A 23,867-nucleotide genomic window follows, 5' to 3' on the forward strand; every position below is an offset into this window, starting at 1 on the left:
TGAATCCTTTTCACTACCCCATCCAGCTTCACTGGATCCCATTCCCTGTTCTTCACACAAGATTAAACTCACCCCTTGCCAAGTACACCACAGTAATTTACAATTAACGAGTGCTTTTTACTTGGAACAACTAATTTAAAGGAATATCAAATACCTGCATCATGAAATATTGATGACAATACTAATTTCACAGACAAACCATTACACCAGTTTGGTTCTTGTTAATCCACAGAGCTACCCAGCACCGGTGAAGGACTTCAGTGAAGGTCCAAGCACCAGCCCCACCCTCAAACAGCAAACCAGGGCCAAATTTGGATAGCAATCCACACACTCTGATTTCCAGTTTCCCTTATTATTCAATAGCTCTGTTGAGAAGTCCATAGTACAGTGAAAATGAGGAATGCCACATCCAGCAAATGCATTATCAAGGTAACGATGGGCAGCTACAATCAGTTCCTGTTTCGCTTTTCTTTCTCTGGTACAAGACTCACATAGGTGTATCAGGTTTTAAGCTTTAAAAATCTCAACTATAACATAAAGTCTCAAAGTTACAAAACTAATGCTAGGGGAACATTTTTATTTATTTATTTATTTATTTAACTGACAGCATGTCTCTGGCTCTGCCACAACAAGGACCAAGCATGCAGCTGTGCGCTGGTTCTCCCTTCTGGCATTTCGAAGTCTGCAGCCTGCCCACCCTATCCCACTTATGAAAGAACCCATCGGATGTACAAAGGCGTTTTCCTTCCTTCCTCTCCTACTCTTTTCTCACCCCATCTCCATCCTTGCTTTCGAGGGGGAAGATCACAAAGTGCAGCTGTTACTAGGCCTTTACACCCCTTTCCCTCTACTCCCCCCCTCCCACCCCATATGTCATGGATATGAAGCATGAGCCAGATTTATGAAGATATTAAAGTGCCAAAAAAAAAAAAAATTGTCTTCCTGCAAGAGATCTTCAAATGTGCTTCTAGTATGAAGATACCTAAGCACTTCTGAAAATCTGACCAGAAACCATCTATGTCTCAAAACAGCCACATACCTCTACAAATCTCATCCTACTTCCTTGTCTCTTCTTTCCTCTATACAATTTACTACAGAGATTTTTATACTTGCACCACTCTTTTCATCCTTAAAAGCACTTAGAAATACTAATTACGCTTCACATATCCCTTCTGTGAAGTATATAAGGATTATTATCTCCTCTGAAGCAAATAAGGATTACTAACTCCTTTTTACAGATTGAAGAAATACAGAAGAGGATTTTAAGTGGTCTGCACACCACCACGTAAAGAGATGATATTGAAGCACGGATTGAGATATAGAAGTTCTCCATCCTGTGCTCAGGCCATGACAGTCTAAATCTTATCCTTCTACTTGCAAATGACACTCTTAGCCCAATTGTTTCTATCTGCTGGTTGACGATCAAATATTTAATATATGCCATAAAATGGAAATATGAACTCTACAGCAGTGCCTCTTATTTGTCATGCCCCATTACTTAGACCGGGTGGTAACATGCGCCTATATGATGGCTTTCAATTTTATTATAGTCTCTATTTGCTCACTCACTTAAGATGTTTAAAGAAGAGTTGTATGGATTATCAGACAGTCTGAAAAGTTCAGTTCAGAGCTCTTCAAAAACAGTCATTTTCATCTTATTAGCACAAGTAAAGTAAAAGCCTTAGGCAGGTAATTTAACATCCAGTCTATCCAAAGGGACTTCTAAAGGAAAAGTCAACCTTTGTAAATTGTTTGTGATAATCTCCAAATTGATCATTAATTATCAGCTGCTAGCAAGCGTTTCTTCCATCAGTGGCACTGTGAAAATAATGCTGTTCTCAGAAAACCCACTATTGTTATTGCAGCCTGTGTTATCAGCCATTAACAACCAAGTTGAGAGAGGCAGCAGTCCAGCCAAGTGAATCCTGGCCAGCAACGTGTTTCCTGGGCAGTTTAAAAATTGCTTATCCACCAACAGGAAAGCATGTGTAACATATGTTACATTTTGCATTCTATACCTTCCCACATACAGTAGCAGTTACAATTAATTTAGAGCTATTTGACCGTACTTTATAAAATATGCATTGATCAGTTCTGCCAAACTAGTGCTGCTGCAGACAAACTTCACCTTCCATTCTGCAGTTTTCTTATTTTCTTCTACTAGAATAAATGCTGAAAATCTAAAAGAAAAATCTGAAAAAAAATCTTTCCATGCTTCTGTGAAAAAGAAATTGGGAAGAGATGGCTGTAAGAATGACAGATTGGTATTTGCTACCCTCAGATGCATGTTGGAAAGAAGCAGAGAGGGCCTTTTTTGGGGCAAGAGACTGCTCAATATAATGCAACTGTGATATGATATAAAAAGCTGTGACCAACTCGTTGCAGAATTGCTGGGCATGATACGCCACAAACAATTCAGCAGGATTTAGTCTGTATGATGACAAAGGTATGAAATCCAACATTCTCATGATTCCTAATTCATCTCCATTGAACTTAGTGGTTACTCTCCAGTTAACTTGCAGGGAACCAGCCCGGATGTCACGTGCCTTACATTTCCAGTGGCATCAAACTCACCTGACAAATTATATTTTGAAAAACTGCTTCACTGACCAGGAAACTGTAAACTTGCAAGCTTGGCAACTATGTAGTTGTTTATAGTCACACGCAACACAGTTCAATGAAACAAAGAATTAACGTTAAGGGAAAGAAATGGACAAGTAACAAAAATTTTAGAAATGCAGATATGCTTAGAATGGGATTATGAAGCACATGAGTGTATCATTCTTTAAAAATGGCCTATAAACAAACAGGTGAAGTGTCCACCACCCTGGACTGTAGGTATAAAACAGCAGCAGCTGAAGCCTTCTGCATTTGAGGATGGCAATCCTATCAGCACTGTAACATATTCCCCTATTTTCTTAATAGATGAAATACAGGATAATTCTACACGTGCAACCATGCCATCTTTAACACACACACGGAGTAAAAGAGTTTTGTTCACACTGAAGACGACGGGCGTCTTGTTGGGTTCCTGACCCAGGTCCATTAGCAGTGACACCACACTGATTCCTGATGATTTTAAATGCAACCGGATTGCAGTTGTAAAGATGGAAAAAGGCAACAGTGCCAGAGCTGAAAGAAGAACCATTCCTCAAAGGCAGTTTTGCTAAGATTCTCTCAAATTCATGTAATTTAGACTTACAATTGTAGCATGGGATTTTTAAAGGAAGTATATGAAAATTCTGGTTCAAAGTGCAGAAAGTCTGAAATGGAATAGTCTCTCGCAGACAGATGACACATAATTTTGCTAAAAAGCAAAGGAATGGACTTCTATTTTCTTCAGTGAGAGGGTGCCAAAGAATGGGCCACTGCTCTTGAAGGAGCTTGAGTTTTAAACCCTGCCATCTTCAGCAGGAATAACAACGCGATCTGAACTATTACGGTGCAATTCTGCACTGAACAGGGGTCATGTCACCTGACACTTTCTCACTAAACAGTCCTGGGCACTGGATGCATTAAGAGCTATATACCTCATTTTGTTTTGTTTCATTCTCTGATTTGAGGCCCCTTTATTACTATTTTACCAGGCCCTGCAGAACCAATTACTCCATAGGCCACTGACTAGCATTATATTCTTGTCACATACCATAGAATAATGTACTAATTACAGATCAGATTTAGCCCCCACTGGGATCTGCATAACTTACTTCCAGGATCCATCCTGACTGTGAAAGGGCACAAAACAAACATTTTGTGAAAAGGCAGGTATCATCATGGGAAGAGTTCAAGCTGCAGAATTTGTATGGCGATCGCCATCCAAGAGCATGAGAGAACTCCGCTTGACTGTCAGATCCTGGGCTGAACATCAAAAAATGCACTCAAAAGTGCAAACAAAATGCAATTTGGGAAGAGAAAATAAGTCCTGTGATGTCATTTATAGCTAGTTCTTTTCAGTACAACTAGACTAATACTCTCAATGCATACTTAATACTGGAAGCAAGACCTATCATCAGTAAACAATTTAATAATCCAGTTACAGAAGCAGCAACAATTCCTTGGCTGCTAATGAACAGTATGGTATCAAAGTTGTCATCTCTTAAATAGAGTCTTGGTTGACATGAGTCGTCCTGATTAATTCAATTGTCTCCTCAGCATGTTTAGTGTCTGTATAAATGGAGGAGAACAGAGTCTCGCAAAGGTCTCTCTGAGGATTGAGCAAGCTTTGAAATTCCAGCTCCTGCAATGTTTCATGAAATCGAATCCAGCTCACTTGCCAGTAAGCAATAAAAGCAAACTCAGGGAGACCACTCCTCTGAATGCATCTTAGCAGAATCAGGGCCCGCTTGAGCCACAAGGGAGATAAACTCAAATAAAGTGTTTCAGCACTGCCATTCCCTTTCAGCAGTCTTTAGTCTGTATTAGCAGCTAACATCTGAGGAAGGGAAAGGTTTGCTGCTTGGCAATACTGTGGTGTTAACGTAACACAATCTGTTAAATGAAAAAGCAAAATTAATTCCAATTTGGTGTCTTCACATTTCACACTCCAGAGACTCTTACGGACTGAATGAAAGACAAGAAGGGGTAGGGAAGAAAAAAATTTAGTAATTTTTTTCCAAACTGAATCATCTATTTCACTGAATTTCACCTAATTAAATCAAGAGGCAAAATAAGGGAAAATTAAGAAAGGTGTTTTATTTATGTATTTCTTAACATGTGCCTACCACAGCAAACTAAATGTTTGTCTCTGTCTGTCTTTCTCTGCCTACTCCCCTTCTCTTCCCCTTGTCCCCTCCACAATTCAGATGTTTAGCCTTACTTCATCCTCACAGTAAGGGATGGATTAAGCAGAATTACTTACTGCTATGCCAGTTACAGAGGGATTAGTTACAACTTCGCCTCCTGTCCAGGTTGCAAGTTTGTCCACCAAAATAAAACTGAGTTCAGCTAAGTGGAAGGCTGCAAACACTGCAGAAGACAGAGTAACTAAGTTTTTCTTTTGCTATATTTGAACCATTGGCTGCAAGGGGTGACTTAACCTAAATTCTTAACTCTTGGCAAAAGGATTGCACAACTGAGCTGCTGTGCTCCCCAGGCATGTAAAAGGGGATGGCAATAGCACCTATTTGTCAGTGGCATTGTGCAGATTAATCCCTTAATATTTGTAAAGCACCTTGAGATCTTACCTGGGAGAGCACAATGTAGCTACAAAGTATTATCACCATTGTAATAAATCATGGCGTGTTCCAGATAGACTGTTTCTAGTGAACTGCCCCTGGACTTCTACTCAGGACATCTTTGGCTTCAACTGCATGTACCCTGTCCAAACCAAAAAACTGGAAAGCTACACAAGACCTTTTTCTTCACCAAACCGTCTTTCTTATTTATTTATTCTTTCTGATTTTTTTTACTTCTCCATACCACCCACATTCACTTCCAGGCTAATTATACTTTGAAAGACAACCAGCATAAAGATGATTATAGCATACTGAGTCAAGGGAAGGCCTAGTCAAATAAACAGGACAACTTCCCTTGGTCCGCCTCTTGCTTTTTTTTTTTTTTTTTTCCACTGGATGATGAATACCCAAACCCATATAGCCATGAACCTTAGAAAATACTAAAACAACCTTTGTTTCCTCCAACCCTCCTTTTTTTTTCTTCCTTTTTTGCCACTTCCTTACATTTCCAGCTGCACACTCCCCAGCCTAAAAATTGCCAAGCAAACCCCCCTGTTCAGCCTGGTTACAGACTAAAATGAAGCAATTCCAAAAGATGTACCACCATTACATTAAAAAAGAAAACAAAAATAATAAAATAAAATCCAAGAACAAAGTCCCCAATATGATACCACCATCTATTTACAACACAAAAAGTAGGACAGAAGAATGCTAGCTGTATCTCTCACACAAATGAGTATATATAAATAGTTTCCCCCCTCTTTCCTCACCTATAATTTCTTCTTCCATGCCCTTTTGCACCCCACCACAAGACTGCTGATGTTTTGCAGACGGTTGTTTTCTAGTGAGGCCATAGCACCTCAAGGAGTTAAAAGCTCCTTTTTGACTTTAGCACCTCCTGAAGCGTGTGAGGAGGATGCCTAACCCTGTAAAGTTATCAGCATCTTCAGCTGCTGATGATCACAACAGAAACTTTGGGCACTCCATTTTTGAGCTTTAAAATATCATGAAAACAAATTACTATTATTGCTTTTTAAAATTAATCTGTGGCAATTTTCTATAAAGTCATATGCCCTGTGAACCTACCTGTTCTGCCTTGTTAGCCTGGTACTACTTAACACATTATAAAAGGATGTTCGTGTACAAAAAGAGCATGACCCTAAATATCTCTTTCTTGCACAGAATAAATGTTATTCATCATATAAAGCATCATTGGGGTCACCAGAAAAAGTACCCCATTGATTTGACTAAAACGTCTTCAGAGATATTGTTGATATAATTGTTCTGAGACTGTATTTTGCTTATAGTCTAGCTTTCTCTAACACATCAAGAAGAGACAGTATTTACCTATAGCAAAATATTCCAGTTCAGTTCTTTGCCATTATTTATTCTAGTCAATTTTTCATATCTATATTGCTTATATCATTACTGACACAGCTGTGTGAGTAACAACATGTATCATGCTTCTATCTTTCTGTATACAACTCATATTAAAGAAGAATAGGATAGTTCAGCTAAATGAATAATTATTAAGGGTATAATTTCAAAAACCAGAAATCAATTCCTCATCCTAGTAATTGACTGTGGTCATTCATTATATCTCTGTTGTAGATCCTGCTCTGCTTTATAAGAGACATGTCATAACAACAGGCATTAGGAAAATTCTGCTTAAGTTTCAACTCTCTGAAAGATAAATATGTTAGAGTGGTCTTTGCAATGTGACGAAAAAGAGATGAGAACAGTCACAAGAAAAAGTGAATTAAGCAAGCAACAGTGCTGGTTTACTGGTGTAGTGACATATTGTCTTAATACAGCTGTTTTGGGACTTCTCATACAATCTGATAACATTTCTTACTTGGACTCTCCTGCAACTGACTCCTGCTGAACACTCAGGGGTCCTGGCTTGATTATCTGACTATGATGGCAGGAACCAAATGCACATGCAACAGCATTTTTGAACCACAGGACCCACATCACTAACAGGCAAACAGAATTGTCTTGGATAAGAAGCAGTTGTGTGTGCCTGGAGAGTCATGGTCATATTGTGTTGCTTTAATTCTATTCCCTTAATAAACTCAAAAAAGCAAAAAACAAAACAAAACAAAACAACAACAACAAAAATCCACAGCTTTCAGTGTTCAAAATGCCCATAAAAAAAAAAAAAATAAGGAAGAAACAAAAATAGGCTGTGTAAATGAATATGCAATCAAAAGTTCAAAGATTAATTTAAAATCTCTCAATCCACACAGCTGGGAAATGCAGAAGCCCAGCCTGTCCGGCTCAAGCATTTTAACGTATGGCAGGAATCTCTTCCTGCTTATTGAGTTCCTTACCTCATGAGAAGATGTTAAGAGGAAAGAGTCTGTGGTCTCCCTCCAGTCTAGATACTTACCTTTCAGAGACTATATTACATACCCTGTAAGATACTACTTAAGCCCCACTCCTTATTCTACATCACCATCCCACAGCAACATTCTCTTTCAGTTAATACTGTCTGTCTCACAGGACAAAAGGAAAATATACATTCAAACTTGGATTATTAGCATTGTAAAATATATCCCACTGCCAAGGAAATGTAACACATAACAATGATACTAAAAAATAATCATGAAACTAAGCTATACTAAAATAGTCCAAATTCTGTTATTTAATTGATGTCATGTACCCCCAGTGAAGTTTTGCACAATTGGTTCTTCATTCCTGAAGCATGAAATCAGTCCAAGGGGACATGAAACTATGCTGTATTTTCCATCTTACAATTCAATAAAATACTACAAATACATTACCATGTATCTGGGAATTTTCTGCAATCATCATAACAAACTGATGTTTTCATAATGTCACCACAAACCGCAGCTATTACCTCATACAAGAGCACAATGTTTTGGCCATGCAGTGCAAATGGTAGGAACAACTTCACCATCATCTTCCAAAATAATTTCTTGAACACAGCTCTCAAAAAATGGTAACAACAAAACCTCTGACATTTCATTCCTTCCCTCCTTCTCCCCTCCTCCTTCTCAGTGAACTACAAGAAAGCATCAAAACAAGCAGTGCCCTCTTCTACCTTCTTGTTCTTAAGAGGACCTGGATCAGTCATCAAGAGCAAAATCACATTGAAGTTAACAGGAAACATTACATACATAATTTCTCCACATTTTGAAATTTAACCTGAAAACTAAAGAATAAAACTTAAGAAAAACAAAGAATAAAGCTTTAGAAAAACTGTTTAATATCTGCCTATCCCACATGTTCTAATCAAGTCATGGCAAGGTCTGGGGCAGACTGAATTATACCTAAAAGATAAGCAGTGCCCTATTTTAATTTGGAAATGACTTCGTTAATTACAGGGGAAAAATTACAAAGACAAAGTGAAAATTCTTTTGTTGATGTCCTAATCTCATAGCAAGTCCAAAACCCACAGAACTTCAAAGGTGTCAAAGCCACTCAGAGCCAAACAGGACCAGCCTTTGTTTGTGTGTTTGACCTACCATATTCCTTCTCAGACTTTACTCAGTATGGTTTCAAGCAACTTACTGTTAATAAGGATTAAACCCACTTAATTAAAGTATTTTCAGAGATCACATCACTATCAGGCCTGATTAATGGGTCTTGAAGTCTGCAGCCGCTAGGCTGCATTCCTTATATATTCTAAATATGACTATATATTTGCATTCTGGGTTCTTTCTCAGTTAAAACCAGCGTGTGCAAAATAAATTCCGCAATCCCACATTTTGTATACAAAGGGCATCACACATATTATGCGATTTAAGCTATTCTCCTGAAATTATCTTAGTCTCACACAATCACACTTCAAACACCCCATATGTCCAGTTTGGTTATTTCTCCTTTAAAAAGCTAATAAATGTAATACTTAAATGCAACTGTATTTCCTCTAAAAACAATTATGTGCAGTACTTTGTGCCAGGAAAAGCATCAATAGGAATCATTAACAGCGCTTCCACTTTATTTTCATCCCGTTTAATGGGCCCAATCCAACATCCAAGTTAAGTCAATGAGAGTCTTATAATTATTTTCAGTAGGAGCTGGACAGAGCCCTGTGATCATAAATGAATGTGGGGCTTGTGAAAGGAGGACGAATGACAAGCATATCCTCTGTTTATTCACACAACAATACTGCAAAGAACAAAATCAAACCTCCACATGATGCTCCTAGCCAGAGCTGCACAGGAGCCAGTAATAAAAGCTTTGGAGGTGAGAGCAAACAGTGCTCTCTGGATTTGCTCAGTCTTTGCCCTCTTTTCTAAGACTACCAGTAAGGACATCAAACTCCTCCAAACACAACACAAGTTCTCTTCTACTGAAAACCGGACTGACACAAGATATTCAGTGCCTGGTGAGCTATTCCTTTCCTGAAGTGTTCTTAAAATTTTAAACACACAATAAAAAAAAACACTACTTGGTGCTACATGCACCCTCCTGTTCAATGGGGTTATTTTCATCTCAAAGAAAGAATGAGTCATCTGCATGATAGTTTGCAATTGCAACGCATGTGTATTGCTTTATTGAATTCTACCTGATAAACGGGTCTAAATACACAGATCAATTTATTTCAGACACTCATTTTGACAATTCATATGGATAAAAGTAAGGACATAGAAAAATGAGCTCAGATTTTCTCCCAGACACCCCTGGGAGTGGTATATTTCTAAGTAAATTAGATACATGAGCCAAACTATTAAAAACATTAATTTACCCCAAAATTCTTGAAGGGCACACACATTTTTGTACTAGCTGGCTCTCATGAAATTCTTTCGCACAGTATTTTTTATTTCTTTACAAAAAACATACACTCTTCCTACATGTGTTTGTCCTTCCCTCCTGCTTTCAGTGTTAAATAATACAACAGAAACTTTGAAAATGCAGATGTTACATAGCCTTTGAAATGTAGAAGCCAACTTCATTCTGGAGACATTCAAAACTGTAGATAGGACTTCCTGGAAGGCACACACAGTACATGATGCTTCAAGGGATTTCCAGAGTCCTGTGCTGACATGGGCCTGACCTCACTTTCCTCCATACTCTGGAGCTAGATGGTCAAAGAAACTGGCACTCCTGTATATCGTTAACCTCACTTTATTTTGGATCATGACAACGACAGGCAATGAAAAGCTGGAGTTCAACCTTTGAACCATTATTTACACACAACCTCAGTGCAAATGCCACTGTAACCTGATGGGAAGGTTGAACTGGCCAAAATCCAGGAGAATGAGCCACACCAGGTCTAACAACTGCATCTTCCTCTGCTAATCATCCTCTCTCCATGTCAAGCTTTTCTCCAGTCAGATGTTTAAACTTAATGGGAAGGGTGAAGTCATGCACCAGGTTGTTTAAGACCAACAGCACGCGACCCATCTAGAATTTTAGCAGTGGAGAGTAGGGAAAAAAAGAAGAGATAGACAGCTATTTATTCTGTCCTTATTAACAGCATGAGGGAACTTGGGTTAACGGGGTAAATCAAATCAAACAGTTCACAGACCCAGCTTGAAAGCTGCCATTTTAATCAAAAGCGGGACAACTGGCAGGTTGCTCCAAGCCACAGTTGCACTCTCCTATCCTTGGCCGCCTCCTTTTCCCAATCCTCCCTCCCGTACCACCTTCTGCTGCCTTGGTTTGACCTGTCATGCACCCACCCTGGAAATTCCTTTAAACCACAGTGGACTGGAGGCATCTACAGAAAATAAATTGGTAATAAATATGACTATTACTAAAACGGAGAGGGAGGGGAAGCTAAGAAAATGAGCAGAGTGTTGACATTGGTCAAATAGACTTTCCCTTCTAAAATTTCCAAGAACACAGGGCCATATAGTAAAGGCTTCATTATAAGCCCACTCGTTGCATTTCTTACAGAATTTCTTCTCACCCACCCCTGAATACAGGAGCTTATTCTTGTGTGATTATTAATGCTGAAGAGATGATAGGCTGCTGTATCCCACTCCTGAAGAAACCCATTTTATGGCGTACAACATGAAGAAATGTTTCACTAAGAAGCTGGTTAAATAACTTCAGTACAGTTGCTATGGGAAGACATGGTGGCCAGAGAACTAACGTCTTTGTTTTTGCTTTCCATCAGGATCACCATTTAAATGGCCACAGAATTTTCTTAAGCTTAATAGGCTTGTTGTTTTAATCTCTACCTTTGAGATACAGTGCTTCCCTTAAAAATGTAGAAAGCATGCTTGCTGGGGGGGAGGTGAAAGAATAGTTGAGGAAGGAAGAGACAAGACAGGAATAACATACAGGACCATGAGTCTATTAGCCAGTTAGGGCTATATAACCTTAATACTGTTAAGACTTATTTCACATGCATTTTTTAAAAAGTTGGATTTTTGCTGTCCATACATTACAATTCATCTAAAACTATTCAGAAGCTTTTAAGTTGCCAGTATTATCATAATTTTATCCATTGAGATTCAACTTTATCTTTCTTTCATCATCTCAGATGCTCTCTATAAAAAGACAAGCCCGTGCAAATGAAATGCAATAGTTAAAAGCAGTATTTTCTCAAGACAACTTAACGTAGAGAAAAGGAATCTTTATAAAATGAGAATGAAAATAACAATTAATCCTTTTATTCACTCTCCTAACATCCCAGAAGCAAACAATCCAGCCCCACTTTTATATGGAAAGTACATTTATTGAGAAATGCATTCAGCAACGTTACGATCTGACATGAGAGCTCTCTGGTCACAGCAGCAAGAAACCTTTAGCCCTGTCCAAAGGTGTTAACAATGCAGTACTAATGTGACACAGCACTAAATGGATGGCCAAACACAGAGGCTTTGTTACATGCAGGAGGTTGAATTTTTGTCATCTTTTCCAAACATGTACCTAAGGAAAACATTCTCAAACCCCTTCATTAAAAACGTTAAAAGCAAATAAGCTGCATATTTTATCCCGTACATTTTTAGGATACATCTAGCAAAGGCAAAGAAAGAATACCTAAATTGCTAACAAAAATGAAAGTTCCAAACGTTTCTGATTTTTTGTACAGTGTATCTTCTTTTGCTTAACCTCTAGGAGTTAAACGTGGGCTGGACAGAGTATGAAATTAACGCATACTTGAATCCTCTCCTAACTTTCAGTTTTTTCTATATTTTGCAAATGTGGTTCTCTACCAAAGATTTTATACAGTTTCATTCATTCTAAACCTTTAAACAGATGAATTGGGTCAAAATCATTGCATTGTATGCCTGTAATTTATGCTATCAACTTTGTTTTCCACCACCGCACCACTAAAGGAAAACTGCTGTCCTGATTTAAAGCTGTAAATTCAGATCAAATGGGAAAGTGTTAAATTCAGAAGGGCTTTTGGTCCATTAACTTCCATGCTGATTTGACACGCTCTGCAGTGCTTGGGCAACAGACTCTGACATACAACGTATTCCTAAGCAAACAGTGCTTTGTGTCATAAACCATCTGGGGTGTCAGCTCCAAGGGCCACTCATCTAAACTCCTCTGATACATTTGGAAATGCTGAGGTGCAGAACAGAAAGTGTTCTCCACCACAAAATCCCTTTAGCAAGGTTAAGGAGACACCGCTGTCAGAGGAACGATGGAAGGAACAAAATTTTGGCCGAGGCAGTTGTTTTCATTATTCTGCTGAAGAAAACCATTGGATACACAAGCTTTCTGAAAACACTATGATTTTTCTAAGGTACCAATAAAAGTGATACCATTCATAACCTGGACAGTGTTCCCTTTCATATCAGAGCCTATAGTCGCAAAGCTAAGTGCCAAGCAGATGGTTGAAATCTGTTTTGTATAAAAAGTGTGTGCACACGCTTTTTTTTTTTTTTTTTTTTTTTTTTTTTTTAGATTGAGTTCTTTGTATTCATATTCAGGCCTAGGTTTTAGCCATCAAAACACTGGCACTGAAGCAATCATTAGCAGCATTTCAGACAACTGGCAACTAAGGTATTCGCAGTTCTCCACAAAATGTTCAGCTAATATCTCCCAGATGTATAATTAAGGCAAAAGATCATCTTCTTAAATTGGTATCAGTGCTTTGGATGGCCTTTCAACAGACTGCATATGTATGTAAAAAGATATTTTACTTATCTTCTTTTTTTAAAAAAAAATATAATAATAATGTTCTAACTTTTATTATGCTCTAATTTTTTAGCGCTGCTTTCAAAAATACAGGCTTCCATAGCAGACTTTACCCCACTATAACAACAGCAAATTCACTCATCTTGTTTTCACCTTTCTAATAAATGCCAAGAAGGAAATTCTATAAATTATTGCAATAATAAGGCTCTGCCTTTATTATTTTATGACCGTTGATTAAATATTATGCTGTATTTGGTTTATTTGATCTAATACTGGAATATATGATAGGCTATGCTGTTCTGCAGGGGTCTGCCCCAGACAAGGGCAGCTAGCCCTCCAAGAATCGCTGATGTATCTGCTGCTGTTATGCTCGATAACCCGGGGCATATCACCTCCATTTTGGGTATCCCTCTCACACTGTTTGTCAATAGGCTCCTTATCACCACAAAGAGCAAATCCAGAAATGCTCACCGGTATGTGGTTCTGCTACCTGCCTGGTGTTCTCATGGAGTCTGGGAGCTGCAGACAATAATTTGCCTGGTGACTAATTAACAGAGGTCACACTTTTGACAACCGAGGTTATCGAACACAAGTATATTTGGTAGACTGCACTTTTTGTGCAGCAGTCTTGCTTCTGACTGTGGTGGCCACAACCAAGAGTTACTACCTTAGAGAACATAGTTTCAAAACAAAGATCAATTTTGCGTACAGTGCCAAATCCACTAAGGCCCAGATGTTAGCTCTGGCAGAATTCAGGTGAATTTTCATCACCGCCAGGCTGATGGCTCTAATCTGCCAGAGACACAATGTTGTTTAGGAGGAGTAGTTAGTTATCATGTCTTTAAAGCACGTTCATACAGAACTTCTGAAATCTACAGATACGCAGAAGCCTGCAGAAGCCTCTATAAGTGCTTTAGAAATTCGGGCTGCATTGCAACCCATGCAAGTTAGCTACCAGTCTTTTTCACAGGGTTGAGCAGAATATTAATTAATTAGGCTTACACTTTTAGGACCTGATACTGAACTTCAGCGCCAGCCAGACCAAACACTCGGTGTGAATGTCTACCTTTTAAAATGATGCCTTGGTTGGCCCTATCACAAAACAGGTCATTGTGAACACACTGCTGAATAACTACTACTGAAATAGTATGGCACATGCCTGATTTTAATCCATTATCTTGAAAGTAGTCTTCCTCTTAAAAAGCTGATCAAAGAAAATTAGTTAATAGCTCAGTCATAATATTCATAAGCTACACAGATCAAATCCACTCAGGACTCCTTACATTATATACTACACTCTGTTGAGAAAATGGGTAAGAGATGCAACACAGAGGCTAGATCTAATCCTACCTGCAGAGCCTACCAATTCAGCTCAACTCTTACTGAGCATGCAGTTGGAAACGGAAAAAAATACCAAAATGGATTAGGAGAACTTTTAATATGAATAACAAAATAATTCCTCCCTCTTAATAAGCTTGTCTCATTTCCTTCATTTTGGATCTCTGTTGCACATTTAAAAAACATATGTCAGGAACGTGGGTAGGAATCACCATGCATTTTGTGTTCTGTACCATGGTTTTTGCTTTTAAGCTAGTTGATTTGCTTGCTGCAGCTGCCTGCACCGCTGCGTTTGGTAGAATCTGTTCCTCACATTAATACTCTCCATGTGAAGAATTTTTTCCTGGACTCCCCCAGTGCCTGGTCCTTAGGTTATAAAACATCTGACAGCTCTTGTACATACGGCTGAAGATGTTAATTGTTCTCTGGGATGAAACCATTTATGGACTCTTGGTTACACACACCATCTTTTAATCGGCTGCCTAGCCGCTGCCACCTAACCTCAGTTCTCCCCAGTGGCCTCCAGGTAGAGAGTTCACGCTCCAACAACTGGCAGGGCTGGAGACAGTATTCCCTGCCAACCCTCACCAGCACAGCCCAGGCAGTAAATATTTCTGTACTTTATACCGCTATTTATACTCCAAAGTCCCTGTTTTACATATTTATGTAATTCCAATCTTACATTTTCATCTTGTTAGAAGGAGACCTTTAGAAATTATAATTGGGCAGACAGAAGTCTGTAATTTGCAGTTCTATGGAGCTTGAGATGGAAAAGAATGGTTTAGAGGTCAAAAAACAGGACTAGCAGTCAATATCTCTAGTTTTTAAACCCATCCATGCAAACAATTTTGTGACACTGTCCCTCAGTTTTCTCATCTACAGGTTGAGGCTAATCTTGCTTCCCAATTGGAAGAGCACAGAAATCTTCCTGATTTGTATATTAATGCTTTCCAAATGCTCTGGATTCCCAATCAGAAGACATTAGAGGAAGTATGATTAACAATATCTGTACTTCTAGCAGTAAAGCAACTTCTACATATATATGTGTAAAAAATATACAGAGATAGAACACATGCACATGTATTACTCGATTTAAAAACTCTAAAGCACAGTTTCAGAACTGAAATCTCATTCATGAACCATGCTAGGGATCTCTTACCTACTCTCTGTTTCTGAATTTTTCCCATACAAAGACACATTGATATTAGTCTAAGCTCCAAGCACAAAGGCTGCTCTGTGGAATGGAAATAAACGTTCTTTTTTGTGTTTGTACAGTGACGAGCATAATGGGGTCCTGATTCAGGATGCCTGTACTCTACAAAAACACACTAAATCAATGACACTAATACACATGCAGATTATCTATAAAAGAGATGCATGGCATACTTGAGAGCAATACAGTATTTTTCTCCAACTTTGCATGGTATTTCACACAAGCACCATAGCCTACTGTTTTACTGAGTCACACAATTAGTTTCAAAGTTTAGGCAAGGAGATCAAATCTGAGCAGAACTTAAGCATAAGCAAAGGACGAGAGTCTTCCACTGAGAAATACTGCTGCATTCCCATCTCAGTTGCAAAAGCAGAATGAACTCTATTATGTTCATATGGTTTCAGCAAAGATGAGTCAATAGCCACCTTTACAACACACTGCCCATAAATATCTACTTAAATCTCAAAAAAGTATGAGCAAAAGACAAACCAAAGGCAAAATCTGAAAATACAACTGTATTTTCTGTTTCTCTGTGCAATTCAAACTCACAAAAACTTGGATATTTTTAATGGAAGTGGAAAATAAATCTATTTGGCTTTACTCAGCAACTGCAGAATGAAACTGTACCAAAAGAATTATGTTGCATGCTCTGTTTTTATTTGATTTCATTTAGCTTTTTAGTTCTATTTCAGTTTTGTTTCACTTAGCTTTTTTTTTTTTTTTTTTTTTAAATAATAATCATGTTTTGGTGATTCACATTTCACACCAGCACAGGAACAAGTCATGTAAATACAACACAACAAAATGACCCAGTTTGTTAATATACATGCCAAACGGGTAAGAACATCCTTCCCTCCACCCTTATCAACCATCACCTTCCCACACATCTCATTTCTATCCAAAAAAGCCTCTGCCCAAGTGAGGCCACAGCATCAAAATTTAGGGAGAAAGCCCTATGAATAGAAACCTGACTAAAGCTTTGCAGAAAATACTTCCAAGTCTTGTTTCAAAAAGTGACTGCAGTGAGACTGCTAAGGGAATTTCTCCGGAAACTGTAAGCTTCTCCACAGTCAAATGCAGCATGGGCAGCACTACAGCAAGCCAATGCCCCCTCCCAGCAAAGAGCTCCCCCAGAGCACCCCTAATGCAGGCAGGCTGCCTCCAGCAGTGAAAGGACACTGCATGCTTTGTGCTTGCCATTAAACTTTCTCTCGTTTAAAACAAGAAATACCTCTAAATTGTCTACATTATAAAAGTTGTACACAGTTGCATTTAGGTCTTTCGGGCTGCGATGAATTTTAGTCACATCCCATTCGACGAAAGTACAACCTCTTTGGGACTCTCAGCAAACGGCAGGTAACAGCTTAATGCAATCCAGTAACAGGACACTGCAAACTACAGAGAACAAACAGGAATGCATCTGCATGCGTGCACACTCATTCTTGTGTTTTTCTAGGCTTACACTTTTAATGGGCCAAAGAAGTTTGGTGAAATCTTTCCAATTAACCACGTTAAGAAAGTAAGAACAAAATTCTGAATTGTTCAAAGCCACTAACATTTTCCTTACTCTTGGTCTTATGCTATCTGTTGAGTTGGCAAGTAGCTCCAGCTCACCATCAGACTGATTATTATTGCCCATGCCCAACCCGTGAGATGAATGAATGAAATATGGGACATTTTTTTCACTCTCACATTCTTAAAATCAAGAAAACAACAAGCTCAGCACCAAAGAAACCAAGAGGTTTCTTTTCAAATCATATGAGTTTCTCTTTACATATACTACATCCCTTGATCTCTTTCCTCCCGAGCTAAAAAGGTTCGTGAAGTACAAGAGATGAAGACAATGGTCTTAACTATGCAAAAATAAGACATTTTCCACACACAGAGTTCCTCACTGCTAAAAAGAACTCTGGTTCTTCTGTCAAGAAAATTCAACATGTATTCATTCCGCTTATGTTTTTGCACCAGAGTAATGGGATTTTGCTAAGATTAGTAAAACAGAAACAAATATGCATTAATAAGACTAAAATACAACCACACAGAAAAGTTAGCACTAAGGTAATGTTTTATGATATATTGCGATTGAATAGCACACACACACTCACATCCTATAGAAAAAAAAAAAAAAGCAATGAAGTCTGTCTGTATGAACTTGAGAAAACACAACAGAAGAAGTATACAGTAAAGCAGAAATAAAATAAAATTATTCTAGATGTCAAAAAGCAATTGCTGATACGAATTTCCATGCTTGATCTTTCAAAAAAAAAAAAAAGTATAAAAAGGCAATCTAGAATATCAAACATTAATTTTAAAAATAAAAACATAATTACAATATAGCCTTTATATTTACGTACAGAATGACTGAGAAATGTTACCTGATTAATCCCTCAACACTTTTAAGGGAAACAAGATCAAATCCAATTTCAAACTTTCAAAGCGAGCCCCAACCTTTCTCTCATTTTCACTTTAACTCTCTATGTTCTACAAGGCAAAAATCGCACCATCACGTTGAACGAAATTATTTTTCTTAAAGTGACAGACGGACAATTCAAAGAGAAGTGCCTCAACAGACCCAAACGGTGTGTAGGACAACGTTCAGAAGTGTCCTTAAGACCAGCCAGCTAAGCCACCCCCGCAAGCACACCACAGGATGGGTGCCACCTCACCTGCTCCTCAGCTGCACAGTAACACCTGGCGGTTCCTGCAACCAAAATCCAGCTCTGTGCCTCCTCTCTTTCTTTTTCTGCTAAGAATAAACAAACACTGCACCCATCCTAAAAAAAATTAAAAAAAAAATAAAAAATAAAAAAAAAACTAGGTTCAGGAGCAATGCAGAGGAGCTGCCTTCCCAGTCCTCACCCACTTCTTCCAGTCTTTCCAGATGCACGACCCCACGACACCACGGTGCTTCGGAGACCTCCTCTACACCGGGCTCAGCCTCGGGGACAGACCCAGGCCCTGGGGTGGCCCTGTAGGACTCCCCACCCTGGGGTGCCCTGCTGGCAGCTGTGTGGGCCCAACAAAGCACGGAGAAGGGTCACAGGGCCAGACCACCCTGTGGTCCAGGGGGTGCCTGCTGCCCAAGGCCAGGCAGAGAAATGCCAGTGGGCTCCCAAGTCCTCCAAGGAACTTCAGCTGGCAGAGGTGGTGCAAGGACATGGCCGGGATCTGCTTAGCTTGCGGTGTAACCTTCAAGGTATTCAAATAAGACACAGTTTTTTCCACTTGTAAGAAGTACCAGAGACTTCGCGCGTGTTCCAAGAGATAAAAATTCACAAATATTTTCAAAAGGAAAAGCGCTTTGCTTCTAAGGATGCTCCTTGTTAAGCCCACTCTTTGCCATCAGCAGAGCCGTACCACAGCTATAGATCAATTGCTGCGAGCACTCCTGTCCTCTTGACCACTGCAGCAGGCACTGAATGTTTCCCGTGCGTGCAGGTAGAATGGGACGTTTTCTCCTCCACTCACAAGTTAATTATACTTAAACCAGGCCAGAGTAAGAAATTCATAAAAAAACAAAATAAAAACAAACAAACAAACAAACAAACAAGAGGATGTCAAACTCATTTCTGCAAGAGTTGCGAAGGCAGAGGTAGCTGACACGCAAACTTCAGCATTAAGAGATTTTAAAGTACAGTATGAAAGCATGCAAGGAAACTGTAAATCTACCTTGGGAGATACTCTTTCTCCTGTATAAATATTATATATATTTTTAAACACAGCTACTGATACATTGCATTACACGGATGTGAATGCCTAATCTAATCTGTGGGAACTTCACATTCAAGTAACTCAGCCTCTCTATGTGCCTCTCAAACGGTAAAGCCATAAACGCTCGTTAAAAGCTCCCCGAGAAGTAGTAAATATTTTGTAAACTAGTTATGTATTTAAGATCTCTGGACAGCAAGAGAAGGAAAAACAATTCCTCTCGTATCTAAAGGTACCAATCAAACACACTATGCACATAAACATCGCAAGATGCTTGGTGGGAGAGTGCGTGTATGTGTTCGTGTGTGTTTTAATTAACTCCTTGAATGCATACGATGAGCCAGCCACCCAGAATTAGTAATGCCAAACTCCTGATTTGATTCAAATGGAGTGAATACAACAGTGGGATTGTGCGGGCTGGTGTGTCACTCATCACTTCTCTCATCTGCGCTTTCTTTGCGTTCCAAGTCTAGTTCATAATTGCAGCAACTGGTAAATTATTGAGATGTTCATTAAAATCTATAATCTGTAACAGTCAACTTCTTCCTCAATAAGCGTAAGCACCACAAATGAAATTAGCGCACACAGGACATTAATGAGTAGCCTGCGAATGCATTAATTCCTTCAGACTCATCTCAGAGAAATAAAATCGTGTTGATTTTTGTCACGGCAAAGAAAGACCGTCTGAAACTTTTAACTGGCATTGCATTCGTTCTTCAGATCCCAAACCCCTAGACCTAAATACGCAAGCAATAAAGTCATTTTCTGAAAGCATCTCTGTGGAAGGCAAATGCTATTCACCCCTGTATTAAAGAAATCTTATTGTCTTACTTTAAATGAAGGAATAATCGCTCTTACTTCTACAGGTAGATTTTAGGTGAGTGGGACATCATTCTCAGCAAGCCGGTTGATAGAAAGGCATTATTCTTTCTCCAAAATTCCCAGCAAACACAGTAGAAGAAGAAAGCTTTTAGGGTAACTTTAGCTAAGAAAAGCACTTAGGAATACGCAAAGTTTCCTTTTAGGAAAATGATTTCTCCATTTGACAGTGTTGGTACAACCCCAAAATAAATTCTGTGGGAGTCTGAAATGACTCGTGCAGTGCAGAGTGAAGCAGCTAAGTATATTTTTCTCCTCCCAGCAGAAGCTTGCTTTACATCTTTGAGCCTCTCCTCTCTACACGCTATTCACTAGCGCACGGAATGTTTCCAGGGCACACAACTTATGACTGTCAATGCTAAACTTGTTCTGCTGTCCCCATCCCCACTGCTCCCATCCGTGCCTTTTGTCTTTTCCAGCTCTTCCTTTTTTCCCGTGGAAGCACTAACCTAAGCTTCTTTCTTTCACAAACGCCGCATACTTCTTTACCTTGAATTGGCATATTCAAAAAAAAAAAAAAAAAAAAAAAAAAAAAAAAAGAAACAGAAAAGAATGCAAAAGAGAAAGAAAAAGGATGCCACTTTGTCCTGATGCCTAGCATAGCCTCTCTCTCAGTCTACATAGAAATGTAAATATGCAGTAATTAATTTGGGTTTAAGAACATTCCAAACACTAGGGACATTGTTAAGCAGTCACTTTATCTATTTTTCATTTACCAGATTTTATTAAGACATTAAAACTTTATGTTGGGCATTTTTGAGATCTTATCATTCGGTAAATTTCACAGCTGTCCATGATGGTTCTGGCCGCATTATCTCTACCTTTTCCTCAAAGTAAACTTTGTTTCTATTGCAGCCATACCTGATATATTTAAGCATGATAACTCATCTTAAAAATAATCTTAAAAAAGAGGAAAAAAAAAAAAGCAAAAGAAATGTTATCATTTTTGAGACCTATAAAGCCACTTCAGAGTGACACAGATACATCACAAAATATGTCCCAGAAGTTAATCTTGCCCTCTGTAATAAACAGAGCTGATTCCAGTTATAATTTCTTCCTGCTACCTTTCTGCAAACATCATCCCCCTCAGCATACGCGTTCTGATGCTCCTCTCTATCAAGCAACGGAACTGCCACAAACAGAAAAAAAGAAGTGCAAGTAACTTCTCGGGAAAGCACAAAAGCCCTCACATTTTTGGTACGGTAATTAATTATACATGCCAATTCACAAAATCTACTGCAATTTACTACTGATGCTGAACTAATTAATGAATGTTTATTCGTCTGACACTCAGGATCATTTTCATTCCAAGCGCGTACCACAGATGCCCATGATAATGACCACAGACGCGAGAAAAGCCCCCTTGATTCAGATCTCTCGAGTTGGGGTGCCTCAAACTGCAAGCAGTCCAGAAACTTTACCAGGATACACTGACACATCACGGGAGAGACGACAGGTAAAGGAGAACAACCTTCCGAGATACAGGCAGACACTCAGAGATCTGAACTGAAAACAACTCTGCCTGACAAATCTTTACCTCCTTGCAATTTGCTGTTTGAGTTTAAAAGCGGGCAGTGGGAGACGGGCAGCAGCAGCACAACCGAAGTCAGTCATGCAGATATGACATGTGGGACCCCAGCGACTGCAGAAATGTGCTCCAAGAACAGCGCCTGCTGCGGATCTGGGCAAATAACCTGCTACAAATGTCTAAAACCCAATCCTCATACATCGTGCATATGTACACACATGAACCCCATGAGCATGTGTGTGTCTGTGCATCTGTGTGTGAGAGACAGTGCGTCCTCGTGGCTGTTTTCTGATATATACACATATATTACACGGACAGTATCTACTCTGCGTATGTGTGCGTAACTATAGTCAAACACGCAATGTAAACAAATGGTAATGATTAACAGAGATATTGGTTTGTATTACCAATTTCAACTGCAGGGGGGAAATTGTAATAAATAAATAAATAAATAAATTGTATGTCCTGAGGTTCGTTTTTATTGCTTCCCATTCCTACTGCTTGCTATTATCTGCATAGCAAAAGGAGAGCAGTTTATTGATTATTTAACTAGAATGTTTACAAGAGCAAAGCTGGGATCCCTGAAAATGAATTGTATGCCTAGAAATAAAGAGCAGAGAAGCTTGCTTTATTTCTGCAGAAGATGTTTTGTCCAAAAGGATTTGTTTGTATATAAAATTTAGATAAATATATACGATGCAGAGAGACTTCAGAGGTAAAAAAAAAAAAAGTCCAGCAACTGGAAAATGAAAGGACTTTATTCTGCTTTGCAGACTTTATAAGCATGCTGTTCATCACAAAGTTCAAAGAATAATCTAAACCGCTTGCTTATAAATTTCTATGTAAGATCTTGGTGATGCAGATGAAATACTTTGGTCTACTGATTGCACGAGCGATACAAGCGCGTTGCTGTGATGCTACACCACACTGGACACCAGAAACAGAACCAGTTTCCTCAGGTAGTTGAACTAAGTTGATGTAATGCACTTGAACAAAACCATCTTTTCCTATTACCATAATAATAACAAACCAGAGGAAAACGCCAAATAGTTCAAGCAAGTCTGGAAAATTAATTGTATTAAGAGGCTTGGAGCAGCGCAGCAACGCCAATTCCACTTTCTAGCAAGGAAGTGTTCTGGTTGCAGAAAGAGGGTCGAAAGCGTTAAAATAGTTCTTTTCTGTGTTTCTGATTTTATTTTTCTCTGATCTCTTAATTTGAGCGCTCCATCCTGTCCTTTCTGTGCACGCGTGTTCCTCAGCCCACTTAAAGTGTTTTTATCTTGCCTTTTTTTCTATGCCTTTACTACCCAATTCGGGAGGTTTGAGCGATGAACAGCTTGACTTAGCATATTTTTAACCAGCTGGTCTAGCACCTAGCTTGCATTGCATAGTCGGATACAACCAAATGTTTATACAGGAGGTAGTTTTCACGGAGATGAAGGAGGGAGAGGGGAAGAAAAAGAAGAAGAAGAACTGGAAGAACAAGAGCAAGAAGAACAAGAAGAAGAAAAGCCCGGGGAGCGCATCCCTCCCTCCTTTACCCCCGCACAAGTTGGAGCTGCCGGCGGCGACCGGCCCCGGAACCCCCGGCGGGGCGGCCGGCGGGGGGGGGAAGCCCCGGCCGCTGGCTGCGGGGCTGCAGGGGGAGGCTCGGGGGGCTCGTGGGCCCTGGGGGCAGCTGCGGGGGTCCCGCCGGACTTGCCCCGCTCGGCGGCCCCGCGGTGCCCGGGGGAGCCGCGCTGCCGGCTGAGCAACAAAAGGGCGTGCGCTCCGCCGGGCGGCCGCTAAACTTTCCCGGGAGGGCGCGGCGAAGCGGGCCCCCCCTTCCCTTGCCTTCCCCTCTCTTCCCTGCCCTTCCCTTCTCCTTCCCCTCCCCTCCCTCCCTCCCGCAGCCCCCCGCCGCCGCTCACCCCGGGGCAGCCCCGGTGCTGGGGGAAAGGGGGCTGGGGGGGGG

General features: G+C 39.7%; 1 protein-coding gene across 13 annotated transcripts in view; it reads right to left on the reverse strand.

The window, feature by feature from the left end:
• SOX5 (SRY-box transcription factor 5) overlaps nt 1-23,867 on the reverse strand; it is a 657,473-nt gene that overhangs the window by 272,318 nt on the left and 361,288 nt on the right. The gene's annotated exons all lie outside the window — the stretch shown is intronic.

The sequence above is a fragment of the Oxyura jamaicensis genome, chromosome 1, assembly GCF_011077185.1.
Source record: "Oxyura jamaicensis isolate SHBP4307 breed ruddy duck chromosome 1, BPBGC_Ojam_1.0, whole genome shotgun sequence".
NCBI classification, from domain to species: domain Eukaryota; kingdom Metazoa; phylum Chordata; class Aves; order Anseriformes; family Anatidae; genus Oxyura; species Oxyura jamaicensis.